The sequence below is a fragment of the Brienomyrus brachyistius genome, chromosome 2 (assembly GCF_023856365.1).
Source record: "Brienomyrus brachyistius isolate T26 chromosome 2, BBRACH_0.4, whole genome shotgun sequence".
Taxonomy (NCBI): Eukaryota; Metazoa; Chordata; class Actinopteri; order Osteoglossiformes; family Mormyridae; genus Brienomyrus; species Brienomyrus brachyistius.
Window position 1 is genome coordinate 25167833 of NC_064534.1, and position 18835 is coordinate 25186667.

Sequence of the window (18835 nt, forward strand, 5' to 3'; positions counted from 1 at the left end):
TTGTTTTTAAACCGATTACATAAAGTGCAGCTTTGATCCAGTCAGACCACTCAATACTGTGCAGTTCTGCTGCTATGGACTGTATCTGTGACCTCATGCATTGTCTTGATGAAGGGGAATACATACGACTTTGAGTTGGTCTACTGTGTTTACTATAATGCTGACCACAATCTCAAAAATTTGTATGCTTAACCATAGGCATACTTACATTTTGAAAAATCCCCCTTAACCCATGGCACACTGAAGGAAATGCTAAATACTTTTTTTATTGACTTTCTAATTCTGAAATTAGAATCAAGCTGTTTAGATTATGTTTATAGTGAATCAAGCACTATCAGAAAATGTATAAACAATGCATTTCAGTGTTAATACAGTCAGTTTACCACCTCACAGCTTCGCACTCAACATCAAGAAAATGTTAAAAAAAACAAGGTTAAGTTATCTGTTTCCTTGATTTGACCTCAAATGAAAAGCTGTGGGTTGTTAATTTGAAAATGATAAAGCAAATGATTCCTTAACAATTAACTGGATTATATACTGCAAGCACATTTTTTATTTGTTACTCTTGGTCCCATAAGCAAGAAGCTGAAACAGAGACTGAATAACTGAGTATTGAAATCTTTTTTTCTTTTCAGTATTTGCTGAAAACCTGTCGTGAAGTGGACTCAAAAAAGACATTATTTTATAAGATCTTGATCAAATTATAATGACAGCAAATAAACGACCACACACTGCTACATTCATACAGTTTAGGATACAATTAGGAAAATGTTCCTAGTTTGGAAGACAGATGTTAACATAAAGACAATATAAACTTAGGTTAAAGTATGTTTCAGCAAATTAAAAATGGTATTACTGGGTGTACTTGCTTACAGACTGCCCTGTCTTCTGCCAGTGACTTAACTATGGGGCACTGCTCCTCTGAATCTGTGGTCACACACTCTCTCACTCTGTCTTTCTCTCTGAGGTTTCATTGAAGTTTTAATATTCTATGTCTTATTGGTCCTCCTCTTCATTTTCTGGGTCTTCTCTGTCTTCCTGTTTAGACTGTACTGTCCTCAGTGTTCCATGGTGCCAGAGGAACATTTCCAGTTCTCCTGGAGAAACAGCTGTGGTGACACGTCTGCAGCCATCATTCAACTCACTCACGGATGGATCAGCCGAGTCCCTTTATACCTGCAATTCTTTCTCTTGGGACAAAGATTCTTTTTCATTGGCTTCTTTTGTTTTGGGGACAGGATTCACAAATCCTAACAAAAAGAATAATATGTATAGAATTACAAGGATGACCTTATTTCTACGAGGGGAAGAGGGGAAGCTAACAATGCTGAGTTTAGAAAGGACTGGAGATTTCAACAAGCAAACAAAAGGTTACGCGTTTTGGTCTTCCATGCTTTGAAATGGCCTCAGGCTAGCTGCTGAGAGAGCATGTGGTGAAAAAAATGTAACAAGAGAATCCCTGCAGTTCCTGGATCACTGTGAACCGTTGGGTTATATTTAGATTCACCTGAATGGATGGCCAGTATATGGAATACAAACACTTTACAGTATTATAGCTTTAGATTATAGAATTATGTATATTAAATATTAGGTATTTTTAGTTTTACAGCCTCTAGCTTGTGCTAGAGTATATAATTATATATATATATATATATATATATATATATATATATATATATATATATATATATATATATATATATATATATATATATATATATAGAGTATATATTGTATATAATGCATGTTAGTTTACATATTTTCTTGGCACTGGCATTCCATCCAAGGTGTGCCCCAGTGCTGCATGTTACACTGCCTGGGAGGTACTCTGGGATCCTTGCAGGCGGATTATATCCTTGGTGATTGCTTATGGATACCAGATCTTTTAATTCAATATGAATTTAGAAGATCCATCCATTTTCTGTAACTGCTTGTCATATTCAGGGTTGTGGGGGGTTCAGAGCCTATCCTGGAGGCTATGGGTGCAAGGCAGGGAACAACCCAGTATGAGGCACCAATGCATGTATTGCAGGTCACACTTACACATCATTCTCACCAATTTAGCAACTCCAATCAACCTCAACGTTTTTTAAATTGTGGAAGGGAAGCAGAGCACTCAGAGGAAATCCCACAACGACACAGGGAGAACGTGCAAACTCAACACACACTGTACCCTAGCGGAGACTCGAACCCTGGTCCCAGAGAGTAAGGCAACAGTGCCAACCACTGCAGCACCATTGGGTTGCCCATTTAGAACAAATAAAATAATTGTATAAAGTTTCTACTGAATAATTAAAATCCTAAATGGCATACAGACACAGCCTTCACTAAAATTTAGCTGCATTACCAATTTAATATGTATTCAGAGTTAATCCTTCTTTTCACTCTAGGTTCTGAGACACTTGGTGGGACTGTAGCTAAAAAAAGTGAGTGGAGCAGAGAATAGACAAAAGTCTCACTTAACATTTGTGCTAAGATCCTGTTTTGTGAACCTAAAAATAGTGAATTCAGAAGCAAGCCTTGGAACTCAGTTTTACTCTGTTTTGAAATCAGCTGTCACCTAAGGCCAGGAATACACTGAATGGGTACAGCAAAATATCATAGATAGAGTTTAATGCACACTGAGATGCTATTGTTTCATATTGCTGAAATGACTAATGCTCCCTTTGTTTGACAGTTAATTGTTTTTTTTTCATTAAGTACAATAACCAGTTAATTGGATTGAGATGCATTTTAAAAGACTTGAATGCTTAGGTAGTAGTGTGTCATGCAACTTCAGTTTCTTTTGTACGTGATGGTGGCCAACGTAGATGGTCTTTCAGATTAGTATCAGGAATAAGTAGCCCGATAATTTTGTAATTTTGCATGATGATCCATGGTGAAATTATATCCTGCTTGTATTCTGCATCTTGTACTTTGAGATGGTGAACACAATGTGACATGTACTTATCAATAATTTTCAGTGAGTTAACTCTTTAGATGTCCATGCTTTTTTTTGCAGACACTTGCAGTTATCCTGTCTGTTTGTCTGATATCAAACATATTACACACAGAGGATTATTCACACTTAAACAGTGGACGGTTCATCACAAGAATGCAAACATCCCATTTCAGTAGGACAAGACAAGGTTATAGGTGATTTTGTCACCAATTACAGAATTGTTGTAGTGCTACTTGAATGTGAAGCAACAGAGAACAGTATTACAGATAAGAAGGTGAATGTGCTTCCGATGCCCATTTTAGACACTTGTTGAGAATCTGTTGTTCATAAGCAAGTCAAGTGGGCTTGAGTAAATCCGACAAAGCTATATGTGTGAATCAGTGTATATGGGTATGTATAAAACAAACATTTTATACCTTTAATAGTAATTCTCAAGGAAATTATACCTTAGCGATATGGGGGGTATCTGTTTTTGCCAAAGGTGATTCTATAAAGGTGATTTTATAATCTATGTAGGCATTAACACATTCAAAACAAGGACAGGGCATGTGAGGCTCCCATGGTGGGTAGTCATGAGAGGTTACCATAGAAACCATCACTTCAGAAGAGAACGGTTTTGTATAGATTTATATTCTGAATATATTTATTTAATTATACTCGGTTGACAATGTTTCAGTTTTACAACAATGATCCTTGCAGGAATGAAACTGACAATGTAAAAGGGAATTATTTTAATGTTATTAGTATCACATTTGATTTTAAGAATAATATAACTTTCATTGGAGCATGAGACACAGTAAAAGAAGTGATTCAAGTTTTATTTTTTTTATATATTTCATTTAAGTTTGTTCGATACAAATGTCCTAAATTATAGATTCACAATTAAACTGTAAGATTTATTCAACTTTATTAAAAGGTTATAAAATTTCTAGGTAACTGAAATGTAGTTCTTTTTATTTTATTAATCATTTACAAATTTATCGGGAAAAGTATCAATACTATGCATCGATGTCGATACAAAAAGAATACATTCAGAAGAAAATATCTATAGATCATATTTTGCTTAATACTTTGAAAATGAAATACTTCTGCTGAATTTTCCTAATGTGCCTATTTTCTCAAAAGAGAGGACTAAACCCTATTTTAAAACATGAGAAAAAGCTTTTTTTATTTGTTTCTTAACATGTTTTACATTTTTTCTCCTTAAAATAACATTGTGCAATAACATTGTAAAACAACAATGTGCATTCTAACAATAAGAATTCCATAATATAAAGTGCACAGCTCATTATTAACTTGAGCATATACTGCGATTTTTTTATTACCTTTAATGCAATAAAATATAGTTTGATAAAATGCATTGTCTTTTAAAAGATTTTATAACATCTAAACATGGTGAATTTCTGCTGTATACATGTTCCCAGTCAGTGGTTTATTAAAAAACCATTGTTGTGTCTGATCTGTGTATGTGTATCTGTACCTGTACAGTATGTAGGGCTGACATGTAAATAATCTGGAAGGCCATTGACAACCAGAGGCAAAATCCCTGTTGTGTCAGCACACTTGGCCAATAAACCTGATTGTAAGTAATAAAAGAAAAATTTTTAAAAGGAAGTTTAATAAAAAAGATTTGACATTTTCCACCAATTCTTCATAACCATCACTGGATTAACCACAAGTGGTTTTGGAAAAACAAAATGGTTATGCTACTGTTTTCTCTAGGTCATGTACATAAAGACAGATGACAGATCAATGCTAAATACTGAATTTGCATTAATTAACAGTTAATTTTAATCTCTCCTTAGGTGCTTAGTGGTATATTCAAGTTGCTTCTCAAACACCAACTTGCCAATTGACACAGAACAGCACTTTCCTAAAAGTGGGCATGTTATTTAAGGAATATTAACTGATTATTCTTAAGTAGAAATAAACAACACAGAATGAATGCTTACGTTAAGAGTGTCACCACCCATAATACATAATACTAGTCTTGTTATTTTGATGGACAGAGTGGGTTTCAGACTAGTACTTCGTTACTGAAATGACTACTGAAAGTTCATATAGGCAGGGCTGCCCTGGCCATCTGGCATACCATGCATTTTCCTGGTGGGCTGGCAAAATTTATTGCAAGACCTCCCCACCCATACATTGAGGGGAAACCCCCCTCAGTTGGTGTAACTCATCACAGGGATACCCCCCTTCCCCCACCTAAAGATTTGAAGCTAGACTTCTTGTATTACACAAACTGAAAAAACAGGGTTTACTGCCCCCTGCTGTTTCAAAACAACTTAGTTGACAGCTACCTATCTTTTATAATCCAATTTAATGTAATACTGTATCAACATGTCTGTTAAGAAAGATGTTAGCATGACCTTTTTAAAAGTTAATGTTATGTAAATGCATGCCCTGTTGCCTGTTGAACCCTGTGCAGCGTGTAGGCATGCCTTGTGCCCGACGCTTCCTGGGATAGGATTCGGGATCTCTGCACCCCTTTCCTGAATGGAACAGGGACTGTGAGGCCAGCAGACCCACCCCGCCCCCCCCCCCCCCCCCCACGCCTGTGCCCAGGTAACTGTCAGAGCATCACTAAAAATGCAGTGATGAACAATCATTACAAATTGCCTGCGACTAATTTAATACATGCCAATGAAACTTCACCAAACCCTGAATTATATCAGTCTTCTGCGGTCCGTGGAATAACATGTTGGTAGGTGGATGGATGGAAGGATGGCTGGATTAATGGATGAATGGTTTTCAGTTTAGTAACTGCAGCTTTAAATTCACTAGAATTATGAAATTATCTTTTTTTTATATATGTTTATAAAGTAATAAGGGTTCTCAGATAATTTTAGGAGCACAGAAGTAAAAATGAGGCTTCCAGTTCTAAGGCTTTCATATCCCTTGAAAATGATTCTTTGATTGCTTGTAATGGAATAAAATATAGTTTAATAAAACCTTTTGATAGACAATACATTCGGTTACATTTATGGTGAATTTCTGCCTTATACATATTCCCTGTCATGGGAAAAAAAATCTTCTTCATATACATGATCAGTTTCTCTGCCACCTGTTTAACTAGTGAGTAGGGCAGTAGGATTGAATGGACCACAAGTCATTAAACAGTCAATTGCGGTTCCCCAGGGAAGTGCTCTAAGGTTACAGGGACTCCCTCTATGCCAAATGGGTCAGCCTCTTCCCCCCAGGCTGAAGACCCTCTCAGCGGCATAGGATCAGACAACCTTCCTAAGGTCTAACAACAGTCAGCTTCAACTGAGTTCCAGAATCGTGTTGCCTTACGGCTGTCTCTCATCGTATGAAATTGTCTAGAAAGTACACTTTACATTCAGCTTAGAACAAAACCTGGCAAATTATTTTTGATTTTTTTTTTTTTCCCGAGACATACCAAAAGGTTATGTGCATTAGATGCAAAAAACGGTTCATCACATTCTACGTGTGACAATATTTCTGGAAGAAAACACAATGAAGCTGCCCCAAATTGAGAAAAATAAAAGAGAGAAAAGTTAGAGAAGAACAGGCCAGGACCTTTATAATAAGGTCTGTCAGATTTATTCCCATCAAAACAATTTGAAGTTTATAAGCGGCCAGGACAGAGCATGTAGACCACTGCTGCAATGTAACTGGAAAATGTCCATCACCGGGGACAGTTGCCAGAGGATGGAAGGCAAATGCATCTTCACTTGTATGGAACCCTAGCATTCTTATTCAGCAGTGTTCTCTGTAAGTCACTGCTGGAAGTAAAACATTGTCACTGAGTTACAACAGCTTCCTTTTATAGATCTCTACACAAATAATACCGGAGAGAGAGAAACACTGTGCTTCATTTCAATATAGGGTACATTTGAAATTCTTATTAATTCAATGAGCATGAAAAGGGTAAGAATTCATTATTTCTGAGGATCGCCCTTTTTACCTCAGCCCTCATTCGCCCAGCAGCTACTTAATTAAAATAGCATCAGCTATTTTTAAGGGCTTGTTTTGTGATCAGGGTTATTCTCTGGTCTCACCATTTTTCAGTGAACTGTGGAAGGAATCCAGAACAGAACCACGTCGAAACTTTTTGCTAAGCAGGGCTCTGATGAGGGAGAGACTCGCTAAATTTTTCAAGATTGTCGGTTATCGAAATGGAGCGCTTAAACTCAGAAGGGGGGAGGGGCACTTTCAATTGTTTTGGCAAAAGGGACAGGCGCTCAGGCACTCTCAGGCTCCCCCTGACCCCCCCAGTTTTTTAAGCTTCTTCTAATGTTGCATATAGATAACGAGTTTTAAGTGTAGCTGTTCTCCTTCAATTATTATCAATGTTTTGACCATTTACATGTGTATATGTATGTATGTATTTGTGTATATTTAGTGGATGAAAATATCAGCAAAGACCCAAATAATTCAGTTTAATGATTGCATGAATTCCTTTTGAAATAGATAAACTGTTTCTAATTTTAATAAATTAAATATAGAATGCTGCCTGCCAAGGGCATTTCAGTGACCTAAAAAGATGAAAAGAGAAACTAATTGCATAAAAAAATCATTAATGTACAGACATTATTCTCAGACTTGACTGAACAATATCAGATTGAATTCTATAACGGTAAACTAAATATACCATACAGGATGGACATAAACATATCATTCAGTCCAGTGAAAATTAATACTATTGTAATCCATTCATACTCAAAATGATTCGTTTACCATAGTCTTTACTGAGACCATACTAAGAAGCCTTTACATGATCAATATAAAAAAGTATATATTTTTTGAAGAACTGCTGTACTATAATTATAACTGGACCATAATGAATTGGACACTATATCTCGAACAGCTTTAATCTGCCGAAGTACATTTAAGTTGTACATGGTTCACATGATGACCAGTGTCTGTGGGAAAGGGCTAAGGTGATTCAAGGGATCAGGCCGCTAATTGCCCCCGTCTGCTCAAACGCACTCCCAGTCTCTCCAGACGACAATAGTGTAGGCCCACCCAATATGGCGGCCTGAACAATGGCACAGAACTGCCATATGCCTGGCTCTGAGCAGCTTGTTTTTCCATACATATTTGGGAATTAAAGTCCCATAGGGAGGCCAAACAGGGAAGTCCTCTACATCCATCTCAATATGGTCATCAAAGAAGCATTTTCCATGCCCGTTTTTCAAAATTCTGGTAATTATCATATAATATCAGTTATACTATCTAGTTAATTCTATAGTTTGACCTATATATTATACTTCTGATCAATTAATGAATTAGATTTTTACATGTCTATTGCAATGGAATATTGAATTCCTGAAGTGGTTAGTTGCTTTCAACTTTATCATCAAAGCACAGGTGACAAAAAAGTATTCTGGGCCTGTCCTGGGGCAGGTGGGGGGAGGACACAGCTCACGAAAGCAGCATTAGCTGCGATGACAATGATTTCTCTGTAAACTATGCCTTCTTCTATTCACATGTGGCATTTTTAATACAATATACATCATTGTATTCATCCTTCTCTTGTGTCCCCTTAGCTATCTGGACTCATTAGAACAAAGTTAACTACCCCCCCACACACACAGCACTCATTAATTAGCATTCCAGTATCTTGATGGTTTTTCCACATCTTGCGATATTCATCAAACAAAAGTAAACGTTATCAGTTATGAACTCTCCAACTTCCTGATGTGTCGCATGGACAATGTCTTTCATCATTAACCATATTTCACTGTGAAAATATCTGTTGAATAGATCCCAGACTGTCAAATGCATCTGCTATTACATCTTGCACTGCCTACAATCTACATCTCAATCTAAGTGTCATCCATTTGCCACAGATCTAGGTAGATGTGTTTAGAATAGAGAGGGAGTCACACTGAGTTTTTGACAGCACACAGTGTTTTGCTTTTCTTAGTGCATGACGGAGTTTTACAATGGCAACCCAGCTTGAGATACTGTATTTGAAAATATTTTGCACTTCATTTTTTTTTCTTTTAGACTGAACTGGGATATACCTGATTTTTCATTGGCCTGCCCAGCTGAGCATTATGATTTCAAGGAAATCGTATTATCTAGCCCACAAAGAATGATGTCTCAGTTTCATATTCAGTTACATATTCTCTCTGTATATTAATGACTCTTAATATTATGCTGAGGTGTTTTTATGAACAACATCTGTTTGCTTATTTGTATACTGATTGATTTGCTTTTTCAACGAATAACAATTTGTATCTGCTATGTGGTTTTATTTTCACTGTGCACCTACACATCAAACGATTTTGCTACACAGTATCATTGTTTATAGCTTGTCATATCGAGTATATTTAGGCTAGAGCCTATCATAGGTGACATAAGGCTAAGGACAGGGGAACGCTTGGCATGGTATGCCAATCCATCACAGGGCACACACATTTTTAAACAAAATAATACTTTGTACAGGATGAAAACAAACAACTTGTCAGTTAGTCTGCATAGTCTAACAATAGGAATCTACAGAAGGTATTCATTTTCAAGAAGAATTATGATACTTTGTGCTATTTTCATGGCACTGGCATTTCTATAAAATCAATGTCCTTATCAAGGGTATTTTAAGGGGCATTAAAGTCACGCCACAATGGTGTAATATGAAAATAGAGATTTCCATGCTTAGACCTCAGAACTTTCATGTATTTTATACATACTGTATAGTAATTAAGGGTTAGAGTTAGGAATGCATTGGGGCATTAGTCAGATAGTTAAACCAATATCTGGTCTGTAATTTCCCAGACAGAATCAGACTTTATTTGACAGAGACACCTTGCTTTGGTAAAATTCTTTTACAGAAAATACAATTAACAAATAACTAGAAAATACACAACAAGTCCTCCCTTGTATAAAGCTGATAAAGTTAATCTTTCCTTTCAATGATTGGGAAGAGTCCCAAATCAGGTGTGGCAATTGCACTTCTTCTGGTGAAGACTGCCTTGGAAAAGGTGGTATGCAAAGACAAGAAAATATAAGTATAACAGTTTTAAAGGTGAGACCTTTTACAACATCCAGAGTGAGTTAATAACTAGGATTAGTGACCAGTAACAGTGTGCTGAGCAAAGCCTGTTGTATATTGTATTTAAAATGATCCCTAGTTACCAGGAGTGTCAGGCTGAATGACATGCTGCAGAAAATTCGATTGGTGGGCCCCTTTAATGAGCGAGCAGATTAACCTATCACACTGCCTTCAGCAGACCTGATTAGAAGGTGCTCTGAGAGGGGCATTCAGCTGCAATTGTGTCACCCATCTGTTGTTGTGGCACTGCCTCCTCCCCCTGGGAAGGGTTGGCTGGGAGCAGTTGCTGCCACCTGCCACCTCACCTGCAGAAAAAGCCCCCCTTTGGACCCTCAATAAAGACTACAGAGAGGTGCCCAGGATGCATTGGCTAAAAAATGTGGGATTATGGGATTAGGGTATTGTCTCTTCAAGGTCCTGATCTCTTACGGTGAGAAGTGGGTGTCATATAACTCCCGTGGTTTTGTAGGCAGAGATATAATATATCTAAATCACATGTTCCTTTTATATAGCAGTTTGTCCATGTGGGAAAGTAGGGTAGGTGAAACCCCCCTTTCTACCTCCGATAAATGCACAGTATGATTTTAATGCATATAAATTTTGTCAATCTTTTATTTCATTCCTACGATTAATTTCCTTTCATTTTTAAAGACTTAGACATAGAAGGGTTGTTCCCTTTAACGTGTTTGCAAATGAGTCATTTAGTGCAGGTGTACACAAACCAAGACCTTCCTTGACACTCAGTTCACCTATGTTCAGACACCTTTCTACGGTGAAAGGAACTCATGCTAAGATTTGCAGTGATGAAAGGGTGCTAATCAAACTGTACAGAGTGAAGTGGTATGACACTAAAACTAATGCTTCAGCATTGACTTGAAGCCTTGCCTCATGGTGTGCCAGGGGCAAAGTGTTCCATGGAATTGAAGTAACAGCTGAAAGACTCAGAGGCATATAAAGGATTAACATCTCATGCAACCTCAAACTGAAATTCTATGTCACTTCTGACGTGCTTCAGGGGGAGTCAATGTGGATCAGTAGTTAAATGTCCTCACGGGGACAGAAAGTGTCTTGGCGTTTCTGGTATCTCTCAAGTGCGTATTCATCAAATACTCACGACTTACAGTAATAATTGTTCTGTCATTTACATAAAAGGAAATTCAGACATGCTCCACATAGTATTGCTGGTGTGTTTGATACTTTGAGGTTCGAGATACAAGAAACATTCTAAAAAAAAGGTGTTGGATTGACATGAAAAGATTTCTTGTAGATGAAGAGATTTCTTAATAAAGATGAAATGGTTGTAGGAGTTTAACGTAGAGCATATTGAGATATGAAAATGTTAAATGCATGCTATTTAGATTTTTTTTGAGTATTTAGTTTAAAAGTTAATGAATATCTCCTTCTATTGTCTCTCACAAAGTATTCACATGCATCATTATACGCAGTGTTTAAGAGAATGCTTATATCCATTACCAGTACAATTGTTCTTCAAAAAATTTATACTTTTTATGTTTATAAGCAACACTATGAATAAACTGGTTCCACATCTAGGAATAGTTAAATATAAATATATATATGAAATATTATATAAATGTATTTCAGCTGTTACTTCAATTCCATTTCTTTCTCTCATTTTGTTCTCATCCCAGATCCATAACAATATTTTACTGTAAATGCATAATGACTGAAAATAAATATGAGTAAACTAAAAGAAACTTTTTGAAGTCTTTAGGATTATATGTAGCATAACACAATCAGACCCTGCTGTCATACCAGCCACATTATTCATTCAATGCAAACGCACATAGACTTCATTCTCAGATTGTTCAAAGTTTTGCCAAAACCCACTAGGGGTCTCCCAATGTTTGAAAAAAGGTCTGAAGAAGCACTTTATGCGGAACAGCCGAAAGCCTCATGAAGCTTCATCGGCCCACCACTACCAATAGGCCAACATACAAAGGTACATGTGCAACACCAGCACCAGAAATAGGAGAAATCAACAGCATAAAACGCTACATAGGCAGGCACTCAAATATACTGATAACGAGGAATAACAAAGGTCAGTGTGAACAACTAATCAACAAAGTCATGGAACAATTAACTTACAATTAACAAGACCAGGAACCAGGGAACCTAACAAACCTTAAGGCTTAAGAACACTAGGGAAGACTCGGACCATAAGGCTATGCAGAACAAAACAACACCAGGCACAACAAGGTAAATCAAAAGCGGGAACAAAAAGCAAAGACAGAGAGATACAATACCAAACACACAGGAAAATATGATAATACTTAAGTTACTATTGAGGCCAACCCCATACTCATGAACAAGAGGTTTGTAGTCTCAGGGCCACAGGTTCAACCCACTAAGTTACATGGCAGTCTGGGGAACAGGGACAACACATTAGGGATTATCAGACAAGGAATGACAAGACGGGATGGCCAGCAACACCTGCTGGCTAAATGGGGAAGAGACGCAAAGGGCAGGATGAGATGGGCACTGATCCTGACAGTTTTTTTCTTGTATTTTATTTTATATTTTTCCTGAAAAGAAGCTAAAAAATATGAACTTGATAAAATGGGAAGTTTTTTTTATACTGATGGTATGGATGGACACGAATAGCATATTAACGCCCAGAAAAATTTTCCTTGACAGTCAGTACATCTGGCCTCAGTCCAAGGTGATGCTCTGGTCTATTGCTGGAGTTTCTCAAATCATAAATGAGCCACTTTTATTTGTGAGAGGGAGAAGGGTAAAAAGTTCACAGGCGGGGCAATCTGAGAAGAGGCATCAATCTGGGCAACCTCCCAGTGAACTTCTTCTATCTCTGCTCCTTTGTGGTCATGTTTAGACACACGGTATCAAATTGTATTTAGGGGGTAATAACACATGATTTGAGATGTTTATGACTGGTAATAAAATGACCTTAGGAAAGTTTGAGACCTTTTCACGGCTTGCGTCCCTGCATCACAATAAAGATGACAGTCTGTTCTTCTGTTCGATTTTGTGAAAGATACTCAGTGAATGATTGAATACTTAAAAATTTAACTTATGTCCATAAGGATGTGCATTGAAATCCTGAGATTTATTTTGTCTTCTAGTAGATTCTGAAAGAAACTATTTTCAAGGGATTAAATGAAAATCCATGAAAACTAGGTATATTCTAGGTATATTTTGAGGGCACTGAGAAGGTATGAAAGGTAGAATTAGGGGTTTTTAAAAGTTGAAGATTTGAATTTTGGAAACCCAGTTCATATTGCTATCCATACCAAAATTTAGATAGTAAAGATGTAACTGCAATTGTAGTAATTATAGTCTTTCAATATTCAATGAATAATGTTCATCATTTGTCAACAAAATAAATCCGTCAAGAGATCATGCAGGAGTTGAACCTGTGATACATGGGATGTGGCGTTTTGACATGTTCTCCTTCAGAAGTGTTTTTGAGAATATATTTGTGCATATCCCATTAACATCGTAAAACAGATAAAACTCAAATTTATATTTTTATATTGAAATTGAAATATTACCAAATACTTTTTTTGTATCAGTACTAGAAAATCTGGAAATAATTGCAATTAAAATATGTACCTCTCACAAACAGCATAGAATAATGCACAAAATAGGGTTAGGGTTTATTATCAGGAACTTGTTTTTTTGCTAATTTGCGATGCTAGATGCATTAAATAAAAAGTGAGTATGAAAAATAAATAAAAATAATTAACTTCAAGCCATAATAAATGGAAAACGTAAATGACATCTCATGACTTCAGCTGTAAGACAGTGTAGTTTGCTGCTGACAAAGTGATGGACATTCAGATGGGCATGTAGACGCTCTGCTGCACACTCAGCACACCTGAATGTGGAAGGAAAATGCTGTTGACGTTAAAGGAAGGAAGCGCTAACTGAAACCTTGAGGAAACACGCACAGAGAGGCACTGGAGTGTGGCGCAGCCCTGTAACTGTGCTCTGCATGACACCTGACATCCTCCACAGTGTGCGATCACATGACGCCAAAGGGGTTGCCAACCTGCCGCAGACACTGCCACTTAATTGGGAATTACCCATACATACAATGTTTACATTATGTTTTTTACGTTTGCTCTTGCCATGACCATGAATGGATAGATGGACTATTTATGGAGCATATGATACATAAACAGGGATGGACATTTCAGGTCCAGAAAGTAAAAATCTAAACCAGGATTTTGTTTCAACCTACCAGTTGAGTGTAAAGAGTCCCAGTCACAGAGTACTCAACTGGTTGGTTGAAACACAACCTGGATTTTTACTTTCTGGACCTGAAATATCCGCCTCTATATGTAACAATATTTTTGTATAAAATTTTTCTCTTGACACCTTAGTTTTGTTGTAATATTTATGTGTTTGACAACTTCTAATTTCTGCTTACGTCGCCACACCAAGAGGTATATTGTTATACGATATATTTTCATAAATGTTGATGTATCTGCAATGAATTGGTAACTTTGAGAATGCATGTGCATTTTTCCATTGGGTTCAGCAGTGTTCCATGTGAATGTGGAAGTGGATTATCATATTCATCTGAAGGAGCAGATGTGTTAACTGCTGTGTTAGTGAGTTGTTCACCTTTAATTATGTGTGAACAATGCAAACCATAATTTGCAGAAATCCAGCCTTTTTCATAAGGAAAGTAAAATGTTTCTAGATGTGTCTCATTAACTTCATGAAAGATATGTCACTAGTAGAAAAAAATTACAAAAAACTGGCTATTTCTCGTCTCAGTCACATTTTTATATTGTGACAGCTGTGTTCTTGACAAACAACCATTATAGCTACATGTCAGGTTTTTTTTCTTCTCTCAAGCACGAAAGCAAGGTCCTTAAGTCACAGCCCTGTCAGAATAATGATCTTACTATGTACAACTTCAACATTCCCATGGGCTACAGAGAAATATGCTTCTATGAGCAGCAGGCCAATCCTGATCAGCTCTTCACCAGAGCACTGCCCCCATCTCCTAGTCACCAGATATCTTAAACTCTATAGCTCTTATTCAGTGATGCCCCGCCCCTTTTCAAGCCCCCCTATATTCCCATCCTCTCCTACCTCATCCCTCACATGCACACATAGCCCTACTCATGTGCTCACAAGCCCGCCATCTACTGTCTTCCACTGCCGGTCCTGTGTTCCACAATTCTTTACAAGTGCAGCAAGCCGGAAAATGACCACATGCTGTCATAGTTAGCTCATGCAGTTCTTCTTATGGCTGTTTCCAAGGGACCCATTCACTGAGTTATTTTACATACCAGGCAGACACCCTGCCACCAAGACCCCAGGCTCACTAAATTAAAAGGCCAAACATTAATGGATGAGTTCACGGCTGGACAATGGGCCTGTGGTACATGAGAAAAAAAAATTTCAGACGGCTCCCTGACATTAGCAAAAGGACCTTGTGACCTGTGTAGGTCACCCTGAGAAGGTTGTCTGTGTAAACAGAAGTTTTCACAACAAAGCGTGTCATTTACGACTATATTCACAACCCCTAGGCCTACAGACTTGCATTTACCATATACAAAGAGGACACCCACTTCACATGTTGTATGTCTCTTTACTTATGCAGCGTGCATTATTGAGTTAAATTTTATATTGTGATGAAAATAAAATTTTATATATATAAAGTTATATATTCAGTTATTACTTTTGCAATTCTTATTTTTACTTATTTAAATGTTGGTCTATATATGTGATTTGAAAAATGAGAACAAGAATGCAGAATTTTAATTAATGCATATAATTTTAAATAAACCTATGTAATCATATATATTTTTGAATATTTTTTCACCTTAATCTGTTTTAACTCTCTTGTAGCAAAAGAAGAGCAAGAGGACTGGTCATTTGTGACAGTTTGGATATGTAATGTACGGTAACACATAAAAAAAGAATATATAATGTAACCGAGGGGAAAACATGCAATAGTGGCATCTGTGCATGTATGACAAGACTGTGAGACTGACACAGAGAACCATTTGCCACAGCCAGTTAAAACCATATAACGTGACTAGTTATGATAATAAGAATAATGATCTAATAATGCAATAATCTAAAGTGTAATATGATTTGCATCTTAGCTGTTGTGCGTGTTTTGTGCGCTATTTTTTTTTGTAAAATAATATATATTAAGAAGTGAATAATTTGGCAGAAACTGAATGCATACAGGGAGACAGGTTCGAGAGGTTAAGTTACTATTTGGCTAAGCATTAGAATGGCTGCGATGTGGGATCTAAGGTATTTTGAATATGGTGCGACTGTTGGTTCTAGATATGCCAGAACCGTCATCTTTGAAACAGCGATTGGGAGCTTACAGAGAATGGTGCAATAAGCAAAACTAAACAACAAGAAAAACAACCAGTGGGAATTCTGTTGCTGAAAAAACTTGAGATGATAGATAGATAGATAGATAGATAGATAGATAGATAGATAGATAGATAGATAGATAGATAGATAGATAGATAGATAGATTTGCAGATTTAGTTTTCTGAGCACACTAACCACCTAACCATGAAGTAGTTTTGGACGCAGCATTATTGCCGATGGTGTGGATAGCTAAAGAGTTACTTCTTTCTTATTTAACTACAGCACATGAGTCACACTGTATTTCCAATGACTCAGCAGCAGCTCTGTTGTGCAACTATTCCAAAGGGATTGTCAAAATGGGCAGGCGTTTGAGTTGATTTTGGAACTTCATAACAACACACACATATCCTTTTTTGGCAAATTTGTAACTATTACAGACATCTGGAACCTTTTTATTATTTTCACCTATTTGTTTTTATATCCATTACCTGATGGGTGTGATATGTTGAGCCTTCATTGGTTTTCCCCATGGTGATGGATAACAAAGGACTGCACATGCAAGCAAACTCATATTTATATCCCAGGGACACAGGATCTAGAAACGCAGCAGTATAGATCCTGGAGACCGCCTACGAGGAATATCATTTTACCACTTTCATTTGATTTTCAATATTTTTAGGGGGTGCCATTAATTTTTCAACTTGTGTTTTGCATAAAAAATAAAATAACTCTCAGTAAAATGTTTTCTTAGGGTTAAAAACATTGAGTAAAAATAAAAGCATGCGGCTTCTCCAGACACTTGTGCAAAACATCTGAATCATTGCATACATTGTTTTGTTTGATAAGTTTTGCCCTTTTTTATGTCATGTGCTAATAATTCTGAAATTGGCACATTGAATACTCACTAAGAGAAGTGGAGTGACTTGTTTCTTTGTCTGCTTGGGTGGGTCAATATGGGTTGGTTTAAGGTTTTCAAAAAGAAAACATAACCGGAACCAAATGCAAACAAGGGACAAATATAGCACATGTACTGTAATTGACCTTAAGGCACGTGCCTTGATAAACAAAGCAAAGTCATTGACTCTTGTGAAAAGTCAAAGTTACATTTTTACAAATAGATACGTTATTCAAAAGGGTAAAACACAGAACTCATTGATATAGATGCTTCCAGGTGTCACATAAATATTAGTTGTTAAAGTGAACATGACACACACAGAGAAAACAAAAACAAAAATATTCAGACTTCATTTAATTATTGAGATGTATTCAAAACAACTTACTAAAAAGTACAAAACTGTTTTTGAAAAAATAATTTTTTAAATAATCATTTAGTCACAATAGATATGTTGTATTGGTAATTGGTGAAATTTAAACTAATAAACGTAATACAAAATTAATATTAACGGCATGTTGAAGAAATTAATCTCTCAGACAGAAATCGCTTCAGCAAGCTTTTGACTTGTCACTTTCTTTTTGTTGTGTTTGGGGTTGTAGAGAAGGTCCAGCCTGAAGCTGCATAGGGCGACCGTGCTGAATGAAAGGTGGTGGGGGATGGGGGGGGGGGGGGGGGAGGAGGTCACTACCACAGGGACATAAGGGAAGCAATATGTAGCCCAGGAAGAAGAGTTTGTTGGTTTTGTCATTAAATTAGTTAGCAGCATGTTGCTGCTGTTGATGAAGTGGAAAGGGCAGCTGGTAGACTTGTTAGCTCATTCAGTATGAGTGGATTACAAGGACGTTAGAGCATTCCTTTAGCCAGGCAGATGTCCAGCTAACATTGGGGTCAGGGGTTAAATGGCTGAGGTCCCAGGGGTCCTGCACTTCTGTCTGTCCAACCTTAATAAGGGTCTTAAAGAGCCATAGCCCCTCCACTTCCTGAATGGAATAGGAAGCAAACCGGCAATCAGCGTGTCCCATGTGTGATGTTCAGTTATTTTTTATAGCCATTTAGGCTGACATTTACAAATCTTTGACCCTAAGAGTTACTATTACAGTACCAGGGAGGGACAGTGATGAGAGTAAACAGTGCAACACACATATGGAATAGCTACTAAATATGCACTGAAAAGTCATATCGCGACGTCTGTTCCCTCAAAGATGTTGAACCCCAGCATGTTTTGTCTTATTAAAATGCATATCTTACACATTCTTTAGAAATTGAACGTCCAAGTTCTGCAGCTTCTCATTCTTATAACCACTGAAATAGAAGCCACTGATGGCAGCACAGCCCCATAGCAGCTACTTCAGCAAATGTGCCCCCCCCCCCCCCCCCCCCCCATATCTTCTGCTTCTCACATTCAGGTAGAAAGGCATTAATGCTATAACTCACCGAAGGCCTCTGGTCACAGACACTTCAATCTGGTATTGACATAATGACAGTCTAAATGCTTAAATGGATGAATATCATGAATGAGACATGCTTAACGTCAGTTTTTTGTGCTACATGATTGCCTGTTTTTTTTCCAGGAAAATTGCAGAATTTTCAGGGACCAGAATAATAAATAAAACAAACAGGAATACAAAAGAAATACATACTC